The sequence below is a fragment of the Nestor notabilis genome, unplaced genomic scaffold (assembly GCF_000696875.1).
Source record: "Nestor notabilis isolate BGI_N333 unplaced genomic scaffold, ASM69687v1 scaffold2177, whole genome shotgun sequence".
Lineage (NCBI taxonomy): Eukaryota > Metazoa > Chordata > Aves > Psittaciformes > Psittacidae > Nestor > Nestor notabilis.
Window position 1 is genome coordinate 66,927 of NW_009936706.1, and position 11,925 is coordinate 78,851.

Below are 11,925 nucleotides of genomic sequence, written 5' to 3' on the forward strand. Positions count from 1 at the left end.
TTCAGGTGAAGACACATGGAATCACAGGTCTGGGAAAACGTATAGTTCTTTATGACCTCTATTCCTCAGGCCATGCAAAAGATCTAAAGAAAAGTGATCTTTTTCTCATCCTTCTCACCACTGTCTGGCCTCCTCTTGACATCAGTTCCACCTGCAGAAAGTCAGTCTGAAAACTCGTCCTTTCCTGTGCTTCCAGATATTCAATTCACATTGTTTTCCTCACATGTTGCTATAAATGGCAGAAACGCAGCAGATAATAATTTTTTTCAAGAATTTCCTTTTTTTTGCCCAGCCATCTGCCTTATCAAAGAGCATCTGGCACCAAAAGACATCCATCCATTCCCCCCGCCCCCAGATACAGAAACAAATGATTGTCTTGCCCTAAAAAGCTGCTCTTGTAAGTAGGAGTCAGCCAAATGTGGGTGCCAGAAGGTGAGGGTAAAGTGAGATGCAGGTGCACCTTTAAAGGTGGAAATGAGAAGCTGCCTAGGTTGGATTTTGAGAAAGGCAACAGCCCACTCTTCTGCAAGATCTGTGATGTTTGGTGACACCAGTTTTGCTCACTGAAATTACTCATCTGACTGGTAAAGGCTGAGCAGCCTTTCTGTTTCTGCCTCTCAAGGTGGATGCCAAATGAGGCATCTAGGATTCCTAGGAGACCAAAGGAAGTCTGCCCTCAAATTCCTACTGTTCACGATGGTACTTTCATATGTAGTGTAGATGACAATATCCACAATATGTATTTAGATACTCGATGTGAAGAAGCTGCATGATGATGTTGCAACACCTTCCAAGTAGGAGGCAAGAGCTGGGAACACAACTTGCGTGTTTGATGACATCTCCTGAGCCATCACTGCTAGGATCAGAGAACGTGTTAACTATCTAGAACTTGTGTTACTGACTGAAAAATTTCCACTACAGTGCTAAATGGTGACATCTAAACAGGTAGCCACTTGGAAAGCAATGCTGGTTAAATGCTGTTGACCAGACATGGATGGAGCCCTGAGATTGTGGTCAGGAGACCTGGAATTCTCTCTCTGGTTCTGCTACACACGTACAGTGACAACTTGGGAAATCTGTACCTGTTGAGTAATGAGATTACAAGGTTTCTTTTCCTTCAGATCATAGAATCATAACATAACTAGGTTGGAAAAGAACTTTAACATCATCAAGTCCAACTGTTACCCAGGACTGCCAAGTCCACCCCTAAACCATGTTCACTGAGGGCCTCATCTACATGTTTTTTGAACACTTCCAGGGATGGTGATTCTACCACCTCCCTGGGAAGCCTGTTCCAATGCTTCTCTCAATACCTCACAACCCAAGGAGCTGGCTGTCACCATATTGAGGAGGGTTCACATCCCTCACCTGAAGAATGCCTGGTTTAGAAAGTGTTAAAACTATGAGCCATGCAAGTAATTATGGCAAAAAAGCAGCGGCTTCTTGGTTCAAGATTGATTCTACACTAAGCTGGTGTGGCCTTCAAAACATTTGCTAAATTTTAATAAGTAATAAATGCGTAAAGGACTAAGGGCTTATCCATGCAGCTACACAGAGTCATTGACCTTTCAATTTGTAATTTATGAGAGAGTCTTATATCTGAGGATACTTCAAAATATTTTATATCTTACTTTTTATCCAGACCAGCTGAATAAATGTTCTGAAAAGTCGCTGGGATTTGATAAAGCTGAAGTAAACCCAAGCCCTTGGTTTGTTGGTTGTTGTTTCGTTGTTGTTTGTGGGGTTTGGTGTTTTGTTTTGGTTTTTTTTTTAATAAGAAAAAGGTAAATCCACTAGGAAAATTTCAAGGCCAGATCAACCTAGTGTTTTTTTTGTGTTCCCCCCCCCCCCCCCCCAATGTGCTGTTATTTTATTTATTTATTTTAAACTTGAAATGTTTTACTTGCTCTTAAAGTTGCAATTAGAAAAAAATTATCTGTCTTGTTCTCTAACGTTAGGAGGTGAGGAGGGTTCCTGTGAAGACTGAGTGCTCGTGGTTGTTGTGAGGTCTTTAGAAGGTGACATTGCAGGGGCAATTCTTGTATGAATTACTTGATAAAAGGTTAATTTTGCCTCACAACTCTAACAGAGGTTTGCTGCCAGAGCTGACACTGCAGTCGAAGGTCAGTACCTCTGTGCTGGTGGTGTTTGGTCTACAGAAAGGAAACTGCTTTGCTGTTGAGCATGTGAGTGCTTACGAGAAGCTCAGCTGCACTGTTGTCATGAGAAGAGGGGCTTTGAAGGGACAACAGTGACTGGAGGAGTGCAGACAGGCCTCCAGCCTCAAGCACTGGATCAAAGACCCTGAGTGTCTGTGCTCAGACTGAACTCTCAGGTACAGAGACAGTGCTGGGACTTTCCTCAGACTCCAAGGTTTAAAGTAGCTGCTGGGGACTCAGTGTTTGAGAAACATCTGTTCAGAGGCCAACAGTAAAGTTTTAAATCAGCACAGTATTCCCCACCCCGCTTTATGGTTTCCCCTCAGGAGCTGGTATAATTTGTGCTCAGAGATACTGCGGAAGAGATGTATTTGATCTAAGCCATGCACCCACAGCTGGGTTGTCCAGATTGTGTCCTGTGATGTTGGATTGAGAAGAGCCTGCAGACAGGGATGCAGAGAAACACAGCCTTTGGAAAGGGCATCTCGTTTTGTGTCTGTGAGTGACCAGCTCATCAACAGGATGTTCCTTGACATGCAGGAGTGTGCTGATTTGACTAACAAAATGTGTTAATGGGAGAAAATTTCCAAGGATATTTTGTCCAGTGTCCATAGACACAAGAAGTCTTAACATTTTATTTAAGCATAACCCCCCAAAAAACCCAGTCTTGAAGTATAATTTCATATAACTGTTACGAAAAAAAAATAAATCAAATTTGCAAAGATATTAAGAGATAATTCAGTGTATGTAATACAGTTTGCTTTTTGGGTTAGAAAATATAAACATTTTTCACTACAACTGCTACAACTGTTAACATTGCCTGCTTCCATACGGTTGCCTTTCTTGCCTTGGCATGTTGTTTTGGTGGGAACTGGCCCTTAAAGTGATGCAAAATGAAGTACCCCTAACCTAGAAAGTGCCCTTCGCAAGTGAGTGCTTCACTCTGTTCCAGGGCTTGTTTTTAACCCCATGTGCTTTTTTTGTCCCTCAGTTCAAATTCCTTTTCCATAGAAGCTGGCGTCCTCTTTTACGGAAATTACTGGCAGAGGTGCTGCAACTTCTTCTGCAGAGATTTACTGTGTTACATTATCCCTTCCACTTCCCTGCCTTCAGTTTGTGAAAACTCTGCTAAACTTTGGCTGTTTGGGCTGGTGTTTCTTCTCTTGAGCGGGTCTACAGGAGTTCAAGGAAGTCAGGATTAAACCCCACCTTTTGAACTTTTTTACTGGCGCTATGACTTGGATGTAAACCTTGTTCTGTAGGTGTGGCAGAGACCAAGATTGCGTGAGGAATTGGGTGACTGGAGAGTGAAACTCTGGAAGGCAACAGCCTGCCAGAGGGATTGGGACCAAGTGGAGTGGCAGAGGATGGAGGCGGGGGTGTTGTGAAAGTGCATGTGTGATTGAAGCACTCTGTTACTATGGGGACGTGTGACACCACATTCACCACTGGGGAAATGAATCCTGCCCTCACAGCAAGGCTTGCATGCAGTAAATAACAGAATGTGCTGCACCTTTCTGGGTGAGGGAGGGTGGAAATCTGCAGTATCTGGAGGAGAGTTTCTTTAGGTAAAAGAGTAAGCGGTCATGTAATGGGAGATGGTGTCAAAATGCATGTGCACAAGCAGGCAGTGCTAGGGTGGGACAGGCAACTTGAACTCTGCTAGCTTCTCAGTGTTTGGCTTTGGAGCCTTAATGTTCTTCCATCTGTGGGTTGTTTTTAATAGAATACAATATACATTGAACATAATATACATGTATAAATAAATATACTATGGTGGAGCCAAGGCTGCCGTGTTTAGTGGACTTTAAAGCCAATTACCTTACATTTTAATTGGGTTTTCAGTTAGATTGAATGAGCAACATTGAAAAAAGGGACCTTTGCAGATGATTAAAATATGTTCCTGAAGATTATTCCAAATTACCACAAATGGATTCTGTTGGGAATGCGTTCATTTTCCTAACGTTCAATCAGTAATCTGTGTAAAATTATTTTAGACTGTGGGGTTTTTTCTTATACTGGTTGCTGCAAGTTATTCATGCCATAACACCATCCATTGGTTTTGCACATTATTCTTTTTGTTTTCTTATGGAAAGCTTAACACTGAAAAATGTGCTTTCTTGTTCTCTGTTTCCAAGTTGTTTAAGGATGTGTAATGGTTATTTCTATGCTGTGAAATAAGAGCTATTTTTTTCCTGTAAATGCAAAGCTTGACTGCCTGTATCCATGGTTTGTATGAGACAGCTTTCAATCCTTGCACAGTCCCACTGGCTTGGCTCTGTGTGAGTAGTAAGTTCTGAACGTAAGTGCTAGCAGGATCCAAGGCCTAAGTAAACAAGCAGGGTGCAAAGACCAGTGCAATGAATCAGCAGAAGAAATAATCAACAAGGGAATAGTATTTGCAAATAAATGTTGATGTATGTGTCTAGCACTATTAAATAGAAGATCTGGAAAAATTAACTGCTGTGATTATCTGACAAGTGAGCAAAATTGCCAATAGTCACTACCAGCTAGGCTCGGAATTGGTTAGTCATAGCAGACTGAGGGGTAAAAAAATTAAGTACTAATATGAAATGCCAAAAATAACTGCAGATAAAACAGAATGTTAATTTTTTTTTGCTTTCTCTGGCCTCATTGCCCCTCCCCATCTGGTATTAATTTTGATTTGATTTGATTTTAAATAATCTTTAAGACATCAAGGGCATTAGGGCTTTGTAGCTTTAGAGCACTAGGTCTGCTTTTCACACTGAAGTGAAAAGTGTGTACCTTTGAAGTACTGTCATGGTTCAGAAAGGAATAACCCTACCCCCTCTTTTAGAGTAGAGTGAACCTTAGATGTTTTTAAACATTGGCTCAATATGTTAAGTCTGAAAATGTTCTAGAGCAGTTTTGTTTCCTCTTGAGCTTTGTATCAGCCTTGAGGAGGATGCTGCTGACTCAGAGACACATGGAAAGATGTATTTAACAAGTGAGAGATTTAAATTACTTACTCCCACCCAATTCTACACCGCATAGTCTGGATTGCACTCCTTGTTGCCGGCTCCTCAATTGTTGTCAAAGCTCCTACTACTTCTCAGAGTGCAGACTGATGAAGGTCACAGACAAGAGACTGCTTTTGTGCCAGACGAACTTTCTTCATATGATAGCAGGGGAGAGGTACAAGTTTTATTCTTTCCTTTTCCTGAAGGCTCTTAAGCTGGTCTATAGGAAGATGCCATTACTCAGCTATCAGCAACATCTGTGTACCAGGTAGCAGCTCTGGCCACCTCTGTAAGACTTGCAGGAACTCAGCTAGTCTTCCTTTGTGAGACCAGAAGATTGTCAGGCATCTCGTACCTCTTGGGGAGGATGACAGGAAGTTCCTGTAGGGGCTGCAGCTCTGAATTGCTTCACCAAGTGGGCATACAGCACTGCTGAGAGTAAGGCAGTGGTAAAACAGCGACCTGCTGCAGAACATCGCGCTTCAGCTGCTGTGTATTTTGATTACGGGGGGTGTATGTGTGTGAAGCAGTAAGTTTACTTTTCCTTATGAGGGCAGCTTGGGAGGTCCAAGCTGGTCTAAACTGAGAGGCTTTCAGCCTATACACCCAGAGCTGTTCTTAGGTAGCCCGTTAAGTGTGCTGAGCCCTTCTATCATGGTATCAATGCTCAAGACACTTGTGGAGCAATACAGACTCGCTGGCTGGGGCTGCCGGGTGCTGCCTCCATGGGCAGGCAGTAGTGCAATGCCATCTGTAACAGGGAGGGTCAGCAGTGACATAGTCCTCTCTCCTGTACAGCACAAATCATCTACTGGAGCCTTTCCTAGAATAATACCACTTCCCTGGGGAAGATGTGTTTTCATATCACAATTTTTTTGCATTTTTTTTCAATGTTAATGGAAAATATGACATATCATAGAATCATATAAGAGAAGTGTTTCTGCTTTGGTAGTGTGCTGTGATATTAAATGGTAACTGTGGTGTCTGCCTGTTGGGGAATTTCACGATTTGCTCATCAGCGTTAATGTGCATTAATTTGCAGGGCTGTGAAATTCTTTACATAAATAAAAGGAAATATTTAACAAGAGTAATATATATTTTAAACCTATCCTTTCTTTTTCATAATTGGGAATGCTACATCATTAACATTCTCTATGTAGTAGATAGTTTTATGGGGAAGGGAGCTATTGTAAGTGCAAGATTTACAATTCCTTTGTCTAACTTTGTGAAACAATATTAATTTCTCAAGCTACTGCCTGAAAGAAAACATGTCACTGTTGATTTATGGCCTTTGGTCAAATACTCACATGGAGTTTGATCCGTCTGATCAAACTGTACAAATTTTTAGACTGAGAAATTGAAGCGTGTAAATTACATCTTGTTGAGGTTTCTCCTTGTCTCGTTACGTGTCTGTCAAATAGATAATTACACTGATTAAATTTGTCAAAGAAAAGGAATTCTAACCAGATGTATGAGTAGATGCTTTGTGCTGTTATAGCAACTAAAACCTTCAGTTAAGGCAACAACTTAAGGAAGCATTGAATTTATTAGATTTAATAGAAAGAGGGGTGTTTTCGTAAAACCACTTATGAGATTTTACAGCAATGAAAATATTGAAGGTATTTGTTACATTTCATTACAATAATTTCATTTTTTTTCTCTGTTTCTCTCAGCACAGATAGAAATACTGTGCTTTGAACAAAAATTGTTCACGTGTTTTTGGTAATCACATGTCAGATGAGCAATGTCAGACTTGTGGTACTGTATTGTTATACAGTGGTGAGTTTATGGATTGAATTGCTGTATTTATTTAGGAAGCAATAAAGTCCTTAACTAGTAACAGAATATGAAACTATAAGAATCTCTTAGGCTTTCATACCCTATGGAAAGCAGATGGGCCTCAGAGTCTTTGCATGAAGAGTGATCTGAACTTCTCAGCAAATGTTTAATATGTCCTGTATTTTCTACCATGACATAATTTGATTATCAGACAAATATTAGAGTATATTGGTTATGAGTGAGGACAGAGTAAATGCTCTTCAGTAGAATTCACAAGGACTAAAAACTTATGTGTATAATTTTACTATTTACAGACTCATATTGGGGAAAAGATAATTGGGGAAAAGCATGGGAGTATAGCTGGTGTGTGGAGACCAAGAAACTTACATGTGTGGGCTTTTGGAGTCAAATCCTTTGTGAGCTAGCCCTGTGAGAATTTTGCTTTTGTCTTCAGTGACAGAAAATTCCCTAGATCTGCTATCACACCATAAGTAGTATGATTGATAGGTGTTAAGATTGCTTTTGTTGAACTTTGTTTCTTTGTGCTAATCAGAAGTACATCTTTACATTTGCTTACTGTGGTCAAGAACACCTTGCCAAAAGGAGTTTTATTTTATATAAAAATATAATAATAAAAAGAGCAAAAAGAGATTTGGTTGAATAGTGAGAAGGTGAGAGAATAAAATGTGCAATGATAATTGTTCTGACTTGATGCATGAATATGAATAACTGCAGTGAGACTGCTTATGGTAGTGAAGTGTTTGCCTGCATGTTGTGGCTGTGTTCTTTTATTCTGTTGCCATGCTTTTACAGCTATATGAGACACAGGAAATGTAAACCTATCCACTGTATATTCTCAATCATCTTCTGAAGCTGGCTGTTTTGGCTTCCGCTATCTTCCCCTGCCCCTGAACAAACTTGTATTGAAAAAATGCCATTAAGATTTTTAGCTGTAAAATTCTAGATTCACCATGAACACGGTTTGGCTCATTTAAAACCTGTGTGTTTCTGTTGTATATCTCCAGAAAGTGAGAACAAAACTGTAGTCTTGAGCAGAGATGAGAAGCTCAGCAGAACCTAGCAATTTCTAAGGATCTAGAAGTAATTAATCTCCAAATTTTAGTGGTAATTCACATGGAAATTTGTATATGAGCAGATATAAACACCTGTGGAACTGTTCCTGACTGGATTTCAGAGAAACAACTGGAACAGCATGTGCAAACACAGTAGGTTGTTAGGTATCTTCAGCTGACTACGTGCACAGCATAATAGTTCAACAAAATGGCTTAGAAATAGATTATTCAGTTTATTATTGTGATTTAAAATAGCCTACTTATGTTTCTGACTGCGTACAGTTTTAGATACTTTAGATGAGTTTTAGATAATTTAAATAATTGATCCAAACACTGTAACTCCTGAATCGTTCTAGAAGAATACATGATCCTGCTGTTTGGATGCTCAGAAAACGGAGGAAAATATTTATTGCTTTTACTGTAATTCAGCACTGGGAATGGAATACTGTGTTTAGTCTTACAACTGGTTTTCATCAAAATGACTTTAAATCCTGTAGCTGTATCCTTTTAAGGGAAGTGCTCTTCCAGGGGCTAGTTTTGCCAGAGTTTATTTCAGCACTGGGGTAACTCCACCTTTAATAGTCTAATGATTCGCTGTAATCTATCTTCATCTTTTGAGCAAAATTAATCCTTATTGTAAGTCCATATCAAGGATATGTATCACCCAGTGTTTATCTTATGTTTGTGTGTGCAGGATAATAGTAGCTCCTAGCTGTTATTTTATTATATAGAATTCAGGGGATTGCAGTCCACTTGCTTGTAATTCATAGCATGGTGAAATTTAGTTTTGCTGAATTGCTCAAGACTATTTCTGAATAGAAGAACAGAAGAACTGGAGTCAATTGGGTTTTTACAGTAAAATTGAGAAACACTCAGCTTCTAATAGTAGAGTAACTATAACTAGGTTATTTTGATGTGCCTAACAGTACATTTAAGACAAATTACTTATTTTTAGTCCTGTCTATCATAAGGAATTTTACATGACAGCTGGCTGATGAGGCATAGATTGGCATTCTTCAGTGTAACTGAGATGACCCTTTCTTGCTTCCAGTCTTTGCAGTCCCTCTGCTAATCTGACAGCTCACACAGTTGACTGGTGTCTCTGGCTTTTAAAAGAGTTCAGGTGATCTAAGCCCAACAGCTGTGTGTTTTCTCCCATGAACATCTGGCACTCATCGTGGTATGTATTGTTGTATGTTTTGTTTTACATGTGCCAATAATGCCTTAAAGCTACTCCAAGGCCAAAGTTTATTTTGGCTGAGTAGTCAACTGTTTGGAATACACAATAATATAAAACTGCTCATTTCCCTCCAAACTTCTACAGCTGTTTTGATAAGCTATAAAGTGAAGAGGGAAAACTAGACATGACTGTAACTGTAAGACGGATTCTCTGGTGCATCTGCAGTGGGCTCACAGCTTGGGTGGTTGCAGGTCAGATATAGAAAGGAAAAGGGATCGTTTCACACTGGTATCCATCATTAGTAGTAACTTAGGACAAATATTAATATTAGTGAAATCAAAGCTCCTTGATTTTTAAACGGGCTAGTTACATGTAATAAACTACTTAAAACATGATGAATAGCTTTAAAATTGTAGCCTCTTCAGCAATTAAATGTCCATTAAATAAATTTCTGTATCTTTTTAATCACCAGAACGAATCATTCAAAATTCAATATATTAAGATGAAACCACTGATGGCAGTAAGGGTAAACCTGCTACTGGTGAAAATGTGGAAGGTTTTCCTGAGCAATGTGTGTCAGAAAGATGATTCTGAGGTATTCTTTTATTATAATGATTTCTAAATAATTTGTGACTGTAATAGCTTCTCTACTAGGGGAAAAAAAGATAAATTTTTAAAACAAATCTTTAAAAGTAAGAATCTCCATCAAGATCATAAATTTATGCAACTTTAATCAATGAGGTAAATCTTCAGTCTAAATATGAAAGAAAAAAGGTTACAAAAAGTAACAGAAAGTCACAAAAAGTCTGTTAGTGGGTCACGAAGGAGAAACTATCCTGGTCTGTATTGCAGAAATTCATATTTAATGTCTGGGTACAAACTTTACTCAGTGGTCTGCAATGGAAACTTCAGGTGGTACGTTCCCTTGTTCACTCTCACATATTCATCACAAATTACAGATCTGCTCAATTCTGTGTGAGACAAGAAATGGAAAGAGTCCCTTGCTCGTTGAGTTTAGTGCTTAAAGGTGGAAAGAGAATATGCTCGGGGAAACCCACTGGAAGGATTAATTTTCAAGTTATATTTTTAGACAGAAGAAGATGGAATTAATTCAGAACTGAAGGTGGCATCATATTTATCATGAACTCCAGTTTCATTTCTCTTTTACGAAATGTGCAAGCTGTCTGTTGGACTGGCCATTTCAGAATTACAGCTCCTACAGGACCTGCCATCTTTGGGTATACTCTAAGACAAAAAAGGCAAGTTAGCATAGTACAGCAACTTGCTAGCAATTTTATGTCACAAGGAGAAATTAGTTTAGGACAGAAGTATTTTAAAGGGTATTCTTCCCTGTCCAGTTGGACATTCCATTAGCTTTATGGCACTGTGGAAAAAAGCCACAGTCAGAAATGGGGCAGCTTAAAAGATACTGCTGTCTGGGCAAAGGAATGAGATGACTGTTAAGTGGTGCCTTGAAGGTAAAGACAAGCTGTTTTTTGTTGGAAATGCTTAACATGAAGGTGTTAGGAGAAAACAGTAGTGGGTGTTTGTGTTCAATCGATTGCAAGGGAGAGGCATGGGAAAGTTGGGTGTGTTTTAAGTGTTTCTACGTTGTACTTACACTTTCAAAGCTGTTATCCTGCCTCTTGGGTAAATAATATTTAGAAAATATTTATAACATATACAGTCAACTTGATGTTTAGGTCTTTTAGAGCCTAGGAAAAAAAAGGGAGTAGTAGTAGTGTTAACACAGTTCAACCCTTGTGTACTTAAATTGTAAACTCATGGAGGAAGAATTACACAGGCATATGTTTGCACAGTGCTTGATACAGTGGGTTCCTGGCTTCTGTATCTTATTATAATACAAATAGCAGACAAGAAACATAACTACATTACAGTCACTGTATTTTAGAATTATAGTTCAGAAAATAGTGATCAAACTAGTGGTAAAATGGGATTTCAATCTCGTTTTGCATATGTATAATTTGAAATTAAATCCTTAAATAAGCCAGAACTATAGCTGTAGGGGGAGCAGATGATCAGAGTTCAGAGGCCAGATAGTTAGTGGAAGGAAAAATGGGCTCTGGGGTTTCCTTTGTTTCACCCACATATGTCTGTAACCCATAAGCTGCAAAATTGCCTTAGTTTGGCCAACTACTGCCTTCCTCTTCTCCCCCCTCTCTCAACACATGACTTCTTTCTACTCATACAATCTACAGCTGTAGAGCAAGTAGCAGGCAACCCTAAGGCTAGTGTTACACTATCCTTGTCATTCCTATCCTTATTCTTTTCAGTACCTGCATGCAACCCTCATCCCTGACAGTAAAGGCCTTATCCATTTTGAGGTGGTTTTGGGTGCTGTTCTTAACGTGCACATCTCAGATATTATTTTGAAAGACACAGGACAATATCTTTCCTTATGCAGCAAAAATGTTGTGTGTTGTTTGTTTTTTAATGGTAACATGAGCAGATAAAATCCTGGTGGGGTAGTGCAATCAAGCTGTGAAATTTGTTCACAGGCTTTTTCTGTTCTTCCATGTATATGACTGGAACAGGGGTATCTGCATTTTTGATGCTGTAGAGAGGTGAATATTTCAATGCTACTATCCATTCTGGTCTTCCTGGGCAGCCTTGTTAAAATCCAACTTCTTCCCTTCAGGAATCACACACTAGATCTCAGCTCTGCTATTCTGCCTCTTCTGCTCAGGTGGTAATCCCACTGCTCTGCCCACAGGAGGAGGACAAACAGCAGC